At 45.6% G+C, this 16384-nt stretch overlaps 1 long non-coding RNA gene across 2 annotated transcripts; it reads left to right on the forward strand.

Annotated features, from left to right (window-relative positions):
• The first annotated feature begins 8496 nt into the window (after positions 1–8496).
• LOC308652801 lies at positions 8497–13001 on the forward strand. Of its 2 annotated transcripts, none has more exons than XR_014022897.1 (3): positions 8497–8573; positions 10223–10332; positions 12093–13001. It is a non-coding gene; the product is annotated as an uncharacterized lncRNA (long non-coding RNA). The 2 variants fall into 2 exon arrangements; XR_014022898.1 differs by having other exon boundaries at positions 12096–13001.
• Positions 13002–16384: the final 3383 nt, after the last annotated feature.

Genomic DNA, 16384 nt, shown 5'->3' on the forward strand with positions numbered 1-16384 from the left:
AAAGTAGAGACACACCCTTTGTGCAATCACACCTGTACCTAGGGTAATGATGTCCATCTCACTCCACCATCTTTCCTGCCCCCATAACCCCTCCTCACCCTCCCCTTTGCCCAATTCAAAGTTCCTCTATTCTTCCTATCCCCTCCTCTCCCATCAGATCAGCATTCACTAATCAGAGAAAACATTGGGCCTTTAGTTTTTTGAGATTGGCTTAGCATAATATTCTTCAACAGCACCCATTTACCTGCAAAAGCTATAATGCTGAGAAATAGTAATATTAATTAATTAATGCTGAGTAATATTCCACTGTGTTTATATACTACAACTTTATCCATTCATCTATTTCTGGGCATCTAGGTTGGTTCCACAGTTTAGCTATTGTGAATTGAGCTGCTATAAACATTGGTGTGGTTGTCTCACTATAGTATGCTGATTTTAAGTCCTTTGGGTATAGACCGAGGAGTGGGATCACTGAGTTAAATGGTGGTTCCATTCAAGTTTTCTGAGGAATCTCCAGACTGCTTTCCAAAGTGGTTGCACCAATTTGCAGTCCCACCAACAATGTATGAGTCGAAGCAAAATGAAATCAAATCCCTACACACTCTTTTAAGAAGCATTCTTTAAAAGGCCAAAGTGAAAGGACACAATCTTACAAAACTAATTTTTCCCCTTAATTCTTTTCCTACCTTATTAATGACCTTTTTTCCACCACTACTGAAAATTAGGGCAGGAGGAAACTTATAAAATAAAGTTTACCTCTTTGAAACCAAGGATGATCTTAATCTTTCATATCCAACATCATAGTTGAACTGGGCTAACACATGCCCAGATAACTGGTAAAACATTGTGTGTGTGTGTGTGTGTGTGTGTGTGTGTGTGAGAGAGAGAGAGAGAGAGAGAGAGAGAGAGAGAGAGAGAGAGTTTCTGAAAGGGATGAGCATTTGAGTCAGCAGACTGAATACAGCAGACTCCCCTCAGGGCAGTCACTTTCCAATCTGCTGAGGGCCTGAACAGAACCAAAGGGCAGAGGAAGGGCACATTTTCTCTTCTTGAGCTGAGATGTCCACCTCTCCTGCCACTGAACGTCGAGCTCTTGGTTCTCAGGCCTTCAGACTTGGACCAAAGTACACCACTAGCTTTTCTGGGCCTACAGCTCTTGTGTCCCCAGGAATTGTCAGCATCCCCTCACAGTCCAGATATTCAACTCTGTTCTCCTTTCTCAATTCCTGGCTCAGTAACTGGAAGTTCTGATGGGTCTAAGTTTCCTCTACTTTGCTACATTCTCAAAAAGCGTTTACCTGAGCCCGGCATGGTGCACACATGTAATTTCAGCAGCTCAGGAGGCTGAGACAGGAGGATCCTGAGTTCAAAGCCAGCCTCAGCAAATTAGCGAGGCCCTAAGCAACTCAGTGAGACCCTGTCTCTAAATAAAATACAAAATAGGGCTGGGGATGTGGTCAGTGGTTGAGTGTCCCTGAGTTCAATCCCTGGTACCAAAAAGAAAAAAAATATTATGGAATATTAAGCTAAGATGGTCCCTGGAACTCTTGAGTTTACATGGTTCTTAACACTAGTGAACTATAAAAAAAAAATTTTTTTTGCTGAAAGAGTCAGCAGGTACCCCAGGGAATACTGGTTTGTCTGGATGAAGGGTTGTCCCCATAGGAATACTCTGAGCGTCCAGGTTTGGGACATCGGCTGCCCTTCAAAAGGCGGGTATGGTTTAGAGTCAGTCTTACCTGAACCACATGGACTGAGCAGATTATAAAAAATGGAGAAAGCAAGGGGTCTCAAAGGAAGGAATGTGGAGCCATCAAGAAGCAAGCTCCTTTCTGACCCTGAGCCACAACTCTGGTCTTCCCCTGCTTCTTCTCTCTTCCCAGGTTTCAAATTTGACCCCATATTCAGCTGGTGCAGCCCTGCTCAGTATGGGGACTACTCACTGTCCCTCCATTGCTGGTATCCAGGCACCTTGGTGCTGAACACCAAGGCCACCCTCAGGGAGGGGCACAAGAGGACAGACAGAGGGAATCAGGGAAGGGAGCCTGAGAGGTAGGAGGAATGGAGAGCAACAGCCTTGTGCATGGGAAGAAGCCCACCACCACTGTGTGCACGCGTCTCAGTCCCAGCTCTGCTTTGACCTGCATGAAGGGCTCTCCTCCTCATTCCCCCGATCATCAGGTGCTTCTCCCTTCCCTCTCCACAAGGCTCAGAGCTCTCATTGAACTCCAAGGCTGGTTCCAATCAGATGACAACAGGCTCATCACCCAAGGCTGCTTTTCTCCTGGAGTCCAAGGGCTTCAGCTCTTAGATCCCCAGCAGCACCCCAAAACACACACACACACCACCACCACCACCACCGCTAAGGCTATATTCATCAGTGGTCTGATGAAAGCATCAGACCACTGGGATCATGCAAATAAACTACTCCCTGGAATCATGCATCATTCCCTTTCTAAACCAGCCATTTTGTGCCCGAGAAACTGGCCTTCTATTCACCAAGTGTCCACTAGATCGAGTGCTGGGCAAGCTCATGGGATGGATCACATAAACAACACATGGATGAAATTCTCTTGTGTCAAAACAAGCTCTAAGGACAGAATGCACTTGGAGTTGGAGTGCATCTCTTCTGCCTGGTGGTGGGTTACTACAGTTCATGGGGAAAACTGTTTGGAATTTGCAAAACCTCCAAATCCTGCCTATTGGCTTCTGCACAGCTCTCCTTTGTGACCATAATGTAGTTTGATAATCACACTCTGGGTTGCTCAACCCTTATTATTCCCACCAGAATAGCCTAATGCAGAAAAGAGAATCTGTGTTTTCTGTGTTTGGCATTTCTCTCTCTCTCTCTCTCTCTCTCTCTCTCTCTCTCTCTCTCTCTCTCTCTCTCCTCTCTCCCTCTCTCCCTCTCTCCCTCTCTCCCTCTCTCCCTCTCTCCCTCTCTCCCTCTCTCCCTCTCTTTAACTTTTTATTTGTTTTTTTGGTTATACCTGACAGTAGAATGTATTTTGACATATCATACACACATGAAGTATAACTTATTCTACTTAGGATCCCATTTTTTTGGTTGTACCTGATGTGGAGTTACACTGGTCGTATATTCATATGTGAACATAGGAAAGTTATGTCCGATTCATTCTCCTGTCTTTCCTATTCCATCCCCCTCCCTTCCCTTCATTCCCCTTTATCTAATTTAAAGTCCTTTTATTCTTCCCTAGCCACCCCCTTATTGTGTGTTAACATCCGCATATCAGAGAGAACATTCAGCTTTTGGTTTTGGGGGACTGGCATATTTCATTTAGCATGATAGTCTCCAGTTCCATCCATTTACTAGCAAATGCCATAATTTCATTCATCTTTATGGCTGAATAATATTCCATTGTGTATATGTACCACATTTTCTTTATCCATTCATCTGTTGAAGGGCACCTAGGTTGGTTCCTTAGTTTAGCTATTTTGAACTGAGCTGCTATAAACATAGATGTGGCTGTATCTCTATAGTGTGCTGACTTTAACTTCTTTCGGTATATACCAAAGAATGGGGAAAATGGGTCAAATGGTGGCTCATTTCAAGCTTTCTGAGGAATCTCCATACTCCATTCCAGAGTGGTTGCACCAATTTGCAGCCCCACCAGCAATGTATAAGTGAACCTTTTTCCTCATAACCTCACCACTTGTTTGGCATTTTCTGATCCAGATAAACAGCTTCCTCTGAAGACAGCAGCAGAAGCTCTTCAACAGGGAGTGTGGTTCCTTCCTGGTCCTGAGGCTGGAGGGCTTGGGCCACAGCTGCAAAGCAGAACACACCTCCCACCAGCTCCTCCCTCCTTCCTCACCACCCCACACACACTCACTCTGGGCTCTCCTTCCCCATGGCAAGGGCACAAGAGGATAAGAGATGGGAACCTAGGAAGTCCCGGTAGTTTCCAGGAGGCCCACAGGCCTGGGTGAGAGCTGCTGGTGTGTGGGAAGTAGAGCAGCCAGGGCTCCAGACACTGGAGGGATCCAAGGGATCTGTGGTGTCCAGCTAGTCAGGCCCTCCCCTACTTCCTGTCTGACCCACTGCCCTGCTTGGGGTCCTGCCTTCCTCCCACGCCACTGCCACATCCCAGTCACAGCATAGTAAAGTGGCAAGAAGGTGGCTGCCACTTTGATTTTGCCAGGGGAGTGTGTTGCAATGGCGAGGTGAGGCCACAGCTGGGTCTAGGACCCCCATGTCCTGGCCCACAGACCTGTGCTCTTCCCATCGCTCTCAGGGAAGAGGCCTCTAATTGAGATCCTCACAGACTCAGTCCCTTGCTGTAAGTAATGATGACCTGTCAAGGCATCAAAATGGAAACAGGACAAAGTAGGACAGATCCTCGTTGGCTAAAACACCATGCAGAGGAGACTAGGAACTGCCTGGTCCCCAAGGTTTCAGGGGATCTGAGTGGGCTTTGATTTCCTGGTGGATGTGTTCAGTGTCCTGAGCGCTTCCTCCCCCCCCCGCCCCCGCCCACCCAGGGGCCACTCACAGCATGAATTGTCCCTGACACTCTTTGACTCTGGATCTCTATGATCCAGATCACCTATGAAATCATAGGTGCAGGAACGGAGAGGTCCTTACAGAGCACGCAGTCTACCACCTCCCTGGGTGCGTGGGAGATATGCATGTTAGGTCCAGATGTGGGTCTGGGGCAGCTTCCTGATTTCAACTGCAGCTGTGTAGGAAGATTCCAGGGAGGGCTGAAGATCTGGCAGGTATCTGAATAGTTAGCAGTTAAGCTCTATAAGTCAAGCTGGATCGTTCTCTATGCCAGTGGAATTCATCGTTTGGCAGTCTGCACTGCAGGGCTCCTGGAGAAGGACCAGAAAGTGCTCTCCACTTATCTCCTCATACATTTCCAAATCTCTGCGTGTATCCCTCTGCTCTGCAGGATGTCCTAATGTGTCATTTATTCCCTGGACATTTTCCCAGGCCCATACCCTCCCTGGATCTAAGATGGGCTTCCTCACAGCCCAACACTGATGCTGTGGGAGGCCTGGTACAGTGACCTGGGCTGGGCTGACCTCGCCACTCCATGTGCATACAGGGACAGTGCTTCCTTTGTACTATTGTTTGAGTTTTTGTTTTGCTTTTAGGTTCCCCCCCCCTTTTCCTTCCCCCCAATTCCAAGCCCAGTCTCATAGGACCTCAGTGGAATCCCATCCACCCCACCACAGCCTGCAGCACAACTTTAATTATTCCCTAAGTAGGAACTTGGACAGCTTTTCAAATGACGCTCCTAAAATGGGAGTCCTGGGAAATCTAGTCCCTTTTCCTGGACTGGAGGCACCAGCCTCTGGAAATTTTCATAGCCCTGATCCTTGTTTGATGGACGAAAGGGACAGAGTGGGGAGGGATAGTGAGGTCAAAGCCTAGATCTTTACGTCCTTTGCTGGATTCATTTGTTGTTGTTCTTTTTAGATATACATGACAGTGGAGTGTATTTTGACATATTATATGTACGTGGAGTCTAACTTATTCTAATTAGGATCCCATTCTTGTGCTTGAACATGATGTGATTTGCTGGATTCTTTTGAGTGAGTTAGGGTAAATCTCAGGGAAGTGAAATTTCAACCTGGAACAGTTACTATGACAACCTAAGGACCATCTCAGACCACACTGTAGAGAGAGGGAAAAAAAGAAGAGAAAGTATGTATTTATCCCTTAGTGCTGTGGGGCGGAACCTCCCTCAGGCCCTGCAGCCTTTCTTCACAGGAGCCCCTTCTTGGCCCATCTAACAAAATCACAGCTCTATTCATGATGGAAATTTTCCTACTTGAAGCAGCTCCCCTGAGCCGAATCCTTTTTATGCACATTTTGCTTTTAAAGGTCAAATTTGTTTGTTTTCCTGAATGGTTGTTGTTTCTAACTATAGCAAAGGAGTCCAGTTCAAAGATATAGAAAATACCAGGGGAAAAGATCGTCAAAGGCAAAATGCGTGTAAATCACGTATCCTTGAGAGACCATGACATCAAAGTTAGAAAGAACTCTGGTCTCACTCAGGTCAACAGGCTTTCTGTCTTGGAGACCAGGGTCCCCCAGTGGTTTATTAAAATACAATTCCATCCAACTTCTGATAGGTATCCACAGATTCCATATCATAAGCCCCTAAGACTTCAATACTTGTTTTGGTAACAAGTCATCCAGAGCAGAACACTGAGCTTGGTACCTAATATGTAAAGGGACCTCATGCCTAATCCTTTGCTTGGGTGGAGGGAGCCAGAGCAGTGAGGTACATAAGTCTTATTTGCAGTCTCTGGACAGGCAAAAAGCAGTTGCCCAGGACACTTGAGGACAAGAATCAGGACTGCTGAATCTTCACGAGTTTGGCAAATGGCCATGTCCACCTTGTGTTATAAAGGCCAGGCAGCAACCCTCCGTTCTAGGCGAGAGAGAGAGATCATTACCTAGGCTGTAGACAGGAGGCCAAAATGACTATTAAGAGGGAAAAGGAGCTAGAATGACAAACTCTGCAAGGGCAAGGAACTTATTTTGTACATCACATCTTCCTGATGTCTAGGAAACGCCTGGTCCTTTGAGGAATTGCTCAGTATTTGTTAAATTAATAAAAAGCTGATTTCTGAGGACAGGACTGGGGGTGGGGGAGACAGAAGAAAGTCTCAGGGAAATATCTGCAAGACTCCAAATTGGCTCAACAGAGAAAATTCCTTAAATCCAAGACTCAGATTCACACACCACTCTTACCGAGGCTGTGACACATAGTGTGAGCTTAGTGAGAGTTGTATCTGCTCGTGTCAAATCAGAGGCCTGAGCTAAGGCACTGTCACCAGGGAAGAGGAGATGGGTGGAAGTAGAAATTTAGGAGGTTGGATGGGCAGATGTGGATTCTGACAGCATGCAGATGTTGAAGGAAAGTGGATCAAACTTGAACATACTATAGGGACAACACCATGACCCAGGGCTGCTGGAAGGAGGTGACACAGAGCACCTGGACAGTACTTGAGCACCATTCAGCAGGTTAATAGAAGATGCTTTCTCCCTCCTCCTCTTTCCTTTCCATTTTTGTTTAAGGTAGAAATATTCCACCTGGAACTTGGGTGCCAGAGGCTCTGCCACCAGTATCTATCACAACTAGTGAATATCACAACTAGAGACCACAACATGCCCCTATTTTCTTTCCAGTGCTGAATCAGGAGAACCCTGAAAGCCATTCTCATGGACAGAATGTTTTCTTTGTTCCTCTGAGAAAAAACCAACAACTCTTTGGGGGACAATGAGGCTGCCTGAATCAAGCCAAGCAGGTGCTCCAGGCTGGGTGATAGTCGCACAGTGATGGCTGGGGCTGCAGCCCCTGAGACTTCAATACTTGATTTGGTATCAACTGTGACATCCCATGAGAGGTCTTTTTCTCAATGGAATAAATGTTCTCTGTCAGGTTCATGTTCGATACCTCCTCCCCAGAATTTATTTCAGCATCACGCTTTGCTGTCAGAAACAGTGTTCAGACATGGAAATGACACAGGGGATAGATGGATATCCAGGTTTCCATTCTCATCTGGCTGTTATTCTCTTCCGGCCTCTCTCTTCTCTCTCAAAGCAGCACATGGCTTTCAGATATCTCAGGTTGCAGACTGCTGCTGCCTCTCAGTGGTGGTCCCCAAATCCATGTAGGAGTGTGTGGATGCTGCAGCCCTCTGCTCAGACAATGGTAGCATGTGAGACCCAAGAGCCTGCATCTCTCCCTCCACTGGCCTAGGCCCCAGCACATATGTGATGGCCCCATTGCTTCCTATTCCTCAACCTCTCTACCCTGTATTGGGAGACTCCCTTAGCTCCTGCACACTCAGATGGACTCACTTACAAGATGTTGAGGTCCCAGAGAGTAAGTTACAATTCAAACAATGACCCCAAAGATCTTCTGGCAGGGTTCATGGACACCTTTAGCATTGGAAAAAATAATCCATAAATGCATAGGAGACAGAGGATCAAAATGGAATTCAATTATATTAAAATACAATTCCATCCAACTTCCGATAGGGATCCACAGATTCCATATCATAAACAACCTATTGGCCAAACCTTCTGCTGAAAGCTGGGGAAATTTTTTAAGTTTCCTGAATAAATAAAAGGTAGGAACAAGCTTTATGTCTCTATTGCTGGTCCTACTTAGAAAATTGAAAACAAAACAGAAATCTCGCTCCTTCTGCATTTAAAAAGTCTAACTGAATTCTGTCCACATGAGAAGGTATGGAGGTAGCTCTGCTGGCCCTCTGGGTATTCATAAGACCTGACTTTGCTTTCTACAGGAAAGGATTACCGGACAAAGACTATTTCCCAGTAAACATCTGGAAAAACTTAAGGCCACAAAAACTTGACTGAGGGTTCAATCAGTGAATGGTAAACTGCTTGCAGATGTTGCAGCTGCTAGAACTTGATGGCAGTGGGCCCAGTTCCTCTGCTTTGGGGTGGGCTTTGTCAAGTTTAGAATGCTAGCTTCCAAGCCTGCTACAGAAAACCCAGCCCTTGCTATTTCTCAGGAATTACTGAGCAGTTCACATCACCATTGCTCTGCTGAGGAGGTGGGCAGGTATGTAACCTAAGGGCGGTGACCCCTGACCAGTCTCCTAGCTGATCCCTTCTCTCCCTTTCTCTCTTTGCTGGGACAACAGAACATACTGGTTAAGTGTATGATTTTGTATTAGGGTTTAAATTTTCACTGTATCCCTTGAGAAAAGCTGTGTGACCACTTCCTCTCCTTTGCCCCTCAGTTTTCTCGTCTCCTGCCTTTCAGGATGTGGTGACAGAAAGCACCAAGCCAGCGTCTACCTGTTGTGCACGTTCCATAGTTAGGAGTTATTGTTCTCATCAGCTCTAAATTGAACTCTGTGCCTTACCCACTGAGGCCCTTATGAACCAAGTAGATGTTAAGGCAGGTGTGAACAGCCCAGTGGATGTGTTCAGGGAAGCCCACCCACCGTGACCAGAGCAGACTGTGTCTCCAGCTCATCTCAGCAAGATGAGCAACTGACCACCATCGCATGAAGAGAAAATCTTGCTGCTTCCTTCCCCAGACCGCCACAGCTCCTGCATCTCAGCGCCTACTCTCTGCCTTCTCTTTTGTTTCTATGCAGAACCCCCTTTGTTTCTCAGAGTCAGCGCCTCCTCCACCTGAGCTCTGGATCCCATCCCCGCCCTCCCACGGGTTTCTCTTGCTTTCTCTCCCGAATGGTCAGGGTTTTCTCTACTGTACCTCCCTATCCCCATGCATGCTCTTAACCTCTCCCTTAACCTCCATGTCTGCTTTCATCTACTAAGTATTTTCTCTATTTTCCTTCAACTTCAGAGAGTATTGCTGTCTCCTCTTTCCCTCTTCAAACTACCCAAATTTAGCTTCTATCCGAATTACTCCAGAGACAACTGCTGTCAAGGTCATCCCTTTGTTATTCAATCTGTCGGTCACTTCTTTGAACTTAAACTCTTTGACTTCTTAGTAAAAGCTGATCATTCCTTCCTTCTTCCCTTGGCTCTTTGATGCTCAACATCCTCTCTCCTTTCTGTCTCTTTTATTGACTCCTTGTCCTCTGCTCAATTTCTAAAGGTTAGAAAGTACTAATCATTTCTTTATGCTCCCCCTTGGTGACCCCATTCAGTCCCATGACTTTGTAGACCATCTATGTTCTGATGACTCCCAAATCTCTATCTTCAGAATTTCCATCTTCCATTCAACCTAGAAATCAAGGAGTCTGTCTTGAATTCCCTCTTTCCTCATCTTCCACATTCAATCCATCAACAAGTTTTGTCTACTTGGTCTCCAAAGAAATCCCAAATCCATTCACTTCTCTCCATTTCTATTACAATTGCTCTAGGCCAAACCACTGTTTGCTGTCCCCTGAATAATTGCAATAGCTTCTCAGCTGATCCCTCTGCAAGTATCCAGCAATCCATCTTGGAATAAGCTGAATTATCTGATCGTGTTCTTGCTTAAAACCTCCCAATGGTTCCTCACTTACTTGAAATGAAATCTAAATTCCTCAAAGCAAGATATTACCCAGCTCCTCCCTAGCTCTCCACACTCATCTTCTCCTTGCATTCTCTATGCCAGACATAATATTCTTTCTGTCCCTTGAAGACATAAAGTCTATTTCCATCTTAAGACCTTTGCACTGGCTCTTCTTCCTGGAATGCTTTCCCCATTATTCTTGAATGACTGGTTCCTTTTTATCATTTACACCTCAGTTGAAATGTCAGTACTCAAAGATGCCCTTCCCAACCACCAAACTGGGATCAGCCACCCTTCACTGCTGACCAGTCACCATCTTCTTCCATAGATATTCTCCTGTATGCCGGTAGGTCTGACTGTCCTCTGTAAAGTAAGTGCCACAAGAAGTGGAATTTTGTCTATCTTCTCTTCACCACCACAGGACTTGAACAGTGCCCAAACATGTATTATGCACATGTTGCGTTGCTGAGTATTGTTGAATGAGTGAATGAATGGATAAATGAGTTAGTAACAGAGCGAGGGCCAGGACACAGGCCTCCTGCCTTCCTGTTCTTTTCTGTGTGCCTTATCAGGTTGCTGTTTTCAGCAGTGGAATTGCTTCCTGTTCACCAGATGGTTGGCACCACCAACCCTCAACTGGTTCCAGCTCCTAATGATACAGGAAATGACCACAAGGGGGCGGGAGGGAGAGGAAAGAGGACATCTGAATAAACCATGAAGGGCATAATATGAACTAAAGGGAAAAAAAGGGGGTTGACGCAGAGGTCAAAGGAAATAGCACTGGTTTAGGAAACAATGAATTGCAGTTGTGGTACACCGATCAGGGCATCCCTGAATAGTGGCCAATGTAGAGGAGTTTTTCAGGGGGGTTATTACCACAACAGTGGTTTTTAGAGGCAGTTCATTGGTTGGGGGCAGAAATCCTGAATTGCAAACCCATTCTGATTGGTGAGTGAATAAGGGTACTCCCAGCTGAGAAATGTTATTCATCCAAGTCTTCTAGAACATTCTTCGGCTTAACCTTTAGCAGGTGCAGGTGCCATCCTCTTGCAACTTCCCAACTTAGAAAGATTCAGCATTAGTTACTTCATTTTCTTTCACAACAATAGTCCCTTCAAGTTCCAAGAAATAAATATTCTATTATTCATTGAACCATCTACACAATAACAGTAAATACTGGCTATGTGCCAGGTGTTATGCAAGGTGCCAATTATCCTGATCTGAAGAACCTGACAATCTCCAGGAAGAGATGGGAGCACTATGGTGATGCCTCACACTGGGTGCCGAGCTGAGGACAGAGCCCCACCTGCTATGAAAATGCAAACTGGAATAAGGAGCGCTGCATGGGGTGTGCCAGACTCCAGAAAGACACCAGAAAGCAGACATATGATCTGAGTCTCAGAGTTTGAATATGCATTTGGGAAACCTCAAGAGGAGGACCTGGGCAGAAGTCTCCAGAAACTTTTCTGGGATCCCCAATAAAATTGAAGTACATTATCCCTCTCCACTCTGAGAGGACCCACTCTCTCCCTTGAGAGTGTCCCCTTTCCCTTTTCCTATCTCTTCAATAAACTCATTCCGTTACTCTGAGTGATGTGTCTGAAATTTTTCTTACTTGATCACAAGAATCAGGATTTGAAGAGGGGGTCTTCACATTGCCTCAGTTTTTAGGAAGCCCCCAGCTCTGTAACAACTTCTATTTATGTTACTTGTGACTTAGTTCCAGAAACGTGTGAAGAGAGGATTTCCCTCAAATGATACCATTTACCAACAGTTACAAGAAAAATTAAACCGATACTTAGAAAGCTATGATTTTTCTCATGCTGTGATTCCTAATGTCACTAAACCTGGCTCCTTTTCCCGCTATTCAGTTTGCCAACCTTAAAGTGACAAGTTTTGCAGAAGAGAGTCACCCAGTGTGAGGAAGAGGAGCCCCCAGACCCAAATCTACCTCCCTGAGTGTAGTATTTGGGGTATTTGTGGGATGAAGAATGAGCGTGGTCTGAGGTGGGGGGGAGGGGTAAAGTGATCAGCAGTGTACACATGCATAAACAAAGCTCATGGATCTTCAGTATCACTGACTAAATGGGTTCTTGTCTCCATCAGAAGAATCAGAATAAGGCACAACTGCACGCAACAACACTCTTTATTGGACTTCTTGCTGGAACAGAAGGGAAGTAGCACAGACCCAGGGTGTAAGGCTGGCTCAAAAAAAAAGGGTAAAGGTATACAGCTTTTAAGGCTTTTACAGGGAAGACAGGAACTTGGTTTCCTGGTGTTATCACATGTAGAGGAGGAATTTTAGTTAACTCCTGCACTCTTCTTCATCCTACCTCTTCCTGTGTTGCAAGTCTTTTTACCATTTTAAGTCTCTGCCTGGGGTTGTACATTGTACTATGCTAATGAGGTAAAGGTATACTTTACTTTAGTGACTGTTCCACACAGGCACCCTCTCCACCTGGAATTTGCTCCTTATCATATGGGAAAGTTCCTAACTGGGATTTGGAAAAGGGTAGATCATTGCCCTTCCTTGGTGGATTTGATTTTAATGATCTTGTTTCTCTTGGCTCTGGCCTCTTGGTGTCTCCACTGACCACATAGTCTTTGAAGGCTGAGCTGACTTCCTAACCTCCTGTCTCCTGGTGTGTTATCTTAGTTTAAGGCCTTTAGGATTGGTTTGCTTTTTAATTCCTAATTCTTAGCCTGAGAGCTACCTTGGCTGTCTTATTTCCCCTGAGAGTTTTTATCTTTTAATCCTAAGGATCTCTGTTCCTATGGGGGTCACCACTGTTGGTGGATGCATGTTCAGAGAAAGTTAACTTGATCTGAGTGGAGTTTGGGGCCCTTTGATGTCAAAAGGTTGACCACTTGACACTAATGCAGGCCCAAGTGAAGGAGTCAGAGGCTTCAGCCAGTTTGAGCTGAGCAAGGTTATCTCAAAATCCCTTTAAAAAAAAAGAAAAAGAAAAAACACAGTTGTTCCCAAGGTGATCAGGCACCAGAAGCATTATCTAAGGAAAGTTAGCAGGGGTCTATGAATTTAGTGTTTAGTTAAACAACTTCTATAATCTTTGATAAAGCTAAAAGCTTTGTTCAGATTTTCTTTTGAGTTAAAAAAAGTGCTCTGTTTTTTAAACTTTAGGAAGAATGGATCAAGCCTCTTCAAAAAAAAAAAAAGAATACATCAATTATTTCATTATGGGGACTTGGTTACACTAGTCTAGTATATACGATCCACAAATGCTGACACTCTGAGGGATAAGATAAATATATAGAAAGATGAGCAGATTTCATTTTTGGAAACTTTAGCAGCATCACTTTGTTGAAAACTATTTGGAGTTGTTAAATAAAATTTCTAAGAGGTCTTGGTTCAGACTGAGAGCCTAACTACTGGGCTCAACAGACAGTACCAAAATAGAGTTACTCATTGTTGGGGCAGGCCCCAAATAGTTATAGTTAGGCTCTCTTGCTGAAGCTTCTGGCAGGCTATGTTATGTTTTTTTGTTATGTTTTTATTATGTAGCCATGAACCAGCTATGTTATGGTTAGTGTATAACCAAGCTCAGAAACACTCTGAGTCAGTGTATATACTCAAGGTTGTAAACATTTGCTGGTAAGCATGCACTCACTAATGTAATCCCTTGGCGGTGTGCCTTCTTTCTTTGGACTGTATATAAAAATGGGACTAAATGGAACTGGCTTGGGGCATAATGGAACTGGCTGGAGCTAGGGGATGGCTATGGGCTACCCCCAACACCTCCAATAAAGGCTGACTCCTATCCCAACTGTGTCTTTCATCTTCTTCTACCTGCCAGGATCTTGAATCTGCTTTCTGGGCCTGAGCCTCACCCCTCAGCATGACCCCCGGTGTAGTCAATAGAATGTTCCACAGGTGAGAGATCCATCACTCCAGTGGACAGAAGGGGCCTATGGCATGTAGCACTTGGTTGCCAACACCCTATTAGCATGGACTCCTTTGTAGAGTTGGGATATGGTGGAAGAGTTCCCTATGAGCATAGAGACTTCTGATTGCTCTGCAGTGAACACGGACTTGGTACACTATGAACTGAGCAGTGGAGCCCAGGGGCTGGCCCACAGCCAAGGACAAAGATGGCGGTGGAGGTAGAGATGAGATGGAGAAACTGCCTGAGGAGCTGCACACACAGCCCCTGGGGCTGTGAAATAAATGTTTCTTGTAGCTTTGAGAGCAAAAACTAATGCAACTTTACCAGAAACTGCCAAGATGAGGGAGTTACAAGATAAAGAGGACTCAAGAGCCAGAGTATGGTTGCTGAAGGAGGATCTCCATACCTTGAAAATACCCCTCGGCCTCCTCTATGGCACTGATGGTGTCTGAGGAGGAGAAAGAATAACTCCTGCAAGCCCAGACAGTGTTATGCAGAAAATGAAATGGCAGCAGCTGGTGGCTTGATGGGTAGCCACTGGAAGGGCCAGCCCAGGTAACCAGGCATGATCTGCCGGTAGAGCAGAGTTGATAGACTTGGGAAAATAATTTGGACAGAGGCCAAGAGAGCCCTTGGTGGCTTTGTTGTTATGCCTGAGAGATTTCAGGGTACCAGGAGCTGACAGGGGCAAGATTCCCCATGTGCTACATGTTACTGATCATGCACAATCTTATGACTAAGATGTGCTAGGAGCCAGGAGGGACCAAGAGACTTCAGGAGGTGGTAGGCCCATAAACTATTTGGTGAACGCAGGTGAACCTGAATCAAGCCCATACATTGGAGGTAAGGCACCTATATATACTGTCCAGTGTCTGTTACACTGATAACTCCAGGCATGGACAACTGCCTCTGTGAATGGCAGTGGCTGTGGAGCTAGAAACAGACACTGTCTAATTTGTTACTGGTGCAGGACAAAGTAGCCTGCGAGCTGAGCTGCACACTGTCTAGATGATGATAGCAAATGAAATATCCCCACAGTGATATGTACTGACAGTTGTGCTATCTATTGCGGGCAAACTCTGTGGCAAGAGCCCTGGGAGCTAAGCCACCAGGAACAGGTGACCACAGCATATCAATGGCCATGACCCCCTGACTAGCCCAGGGAATGATGAAGCAGATGCTATGGCAAAGATTCATTGTTTAGAGCAGGTGCCTCTCACAGACTTGGCAGCGGGGTGCATTGCTGCCTACAGCATGCAGGCCCGGCATGGAGGTATGAAGACTGTGGAATGTGGTCAAACAGTGGGGCCTGCCTTTAGTGTGGGATGCCCTGGTGGAGGGCTGCCAGGCATGTGTGGTTTGTGCTCATGAGTGTCCATTTGCCAACACCTTGAAACCACAGATGGCCAGGTAATGCGGAGACATAACCCTTTGACACAATGGAAGGTTGACTACATTGGCCCTTTACCAAGGTCAGAAGGGGCCACCTGAAGGCAGGGGATACAGCTACAGGCTTGTGTGCCTGGCCTGGTGGTCAAGAGAATCAGCATACTACTTTCAGCACCCTGACAGTGTGACAGTGTGGATGGCTGACCCATCACAATAGAGAGTGACCAAGGGACTCATTTTACAGGTCAGTATGAACAGCAATGGGCAACTCAGTTAGAGATTCAATGGAAGCTGTATTCTCCCAGGTGGATTTGATTTACCTGTACTAGTGCCTGTAACTGCTTCCTCCTTTTGTTTCTATGTCCTCTCTTACATCATTGTAAACTGGGTGCATACCAGCGCCAGAGTAGCAAACACCTCTTCCTGCTGGGTTTGTACCAAAGTGCCTGTGAGTTCTGCTGCTGGATTGCCAGGCAAATCCTGACCATGTTCCTGAACAAATGGACATGGCTGGGAAAGACTTTGATTGCCATCTCAATATAGGATGAAACTAGCACTGTTGTTTTAGTAATCTTAGGTGATAGGACTTGTCTTTTGGTTGTATGTTGTTGCACTTGTATTGTTGTGGCCTGTGGATTCAGGGCTCTGCTCTCCTCCCTAAGGGATCATTGCAGAAGCCTTCAGATGCATAGATCATAGAGTAATCCTAAAAGGATGGATTTGGGGGGAAGACCCCAAATGGCCACAGTTAGGCTCCCTTGCTGAGGCTTCCAGCAAACTATGTTTTATTTGGCAGTCTATATTATATTTGGCGGGCTATGTTATGTTTTATGCTATGTTTTTAGTATGTAGCCAAGGCCATGAATCAGCTATGTTATGGTTTGCGTAACCAAGGTCAGAAACACTCTGAGTCAGTATATGTACTCAAGTTATAAATATTTGCTTGTGAGCATGTGCCCACTGATGTAACACGTTGGCAGTGTGCCTTCTTTCTTTGGACTATATATAAAAAGAGGACTAAATGGAACTCACTGGGGACTAAATGGAACTGGCTTGGGGCATAATGGAAATGGCTGAGGGCTGAAGCTGGAATTAGGGGATGTC

This window comes from Spermophilus citellus (genome assembly GCF_964194105.1).
Source record: "Spermophilus citellus genome assembly, chromosome: 7".
NCBI classification, from domain to species: Eukaryota; Metazoa; Chordata; class Mammalia; order Rodentia; family Sciuridae; genus Spermophilus; species Spermophilus citellus.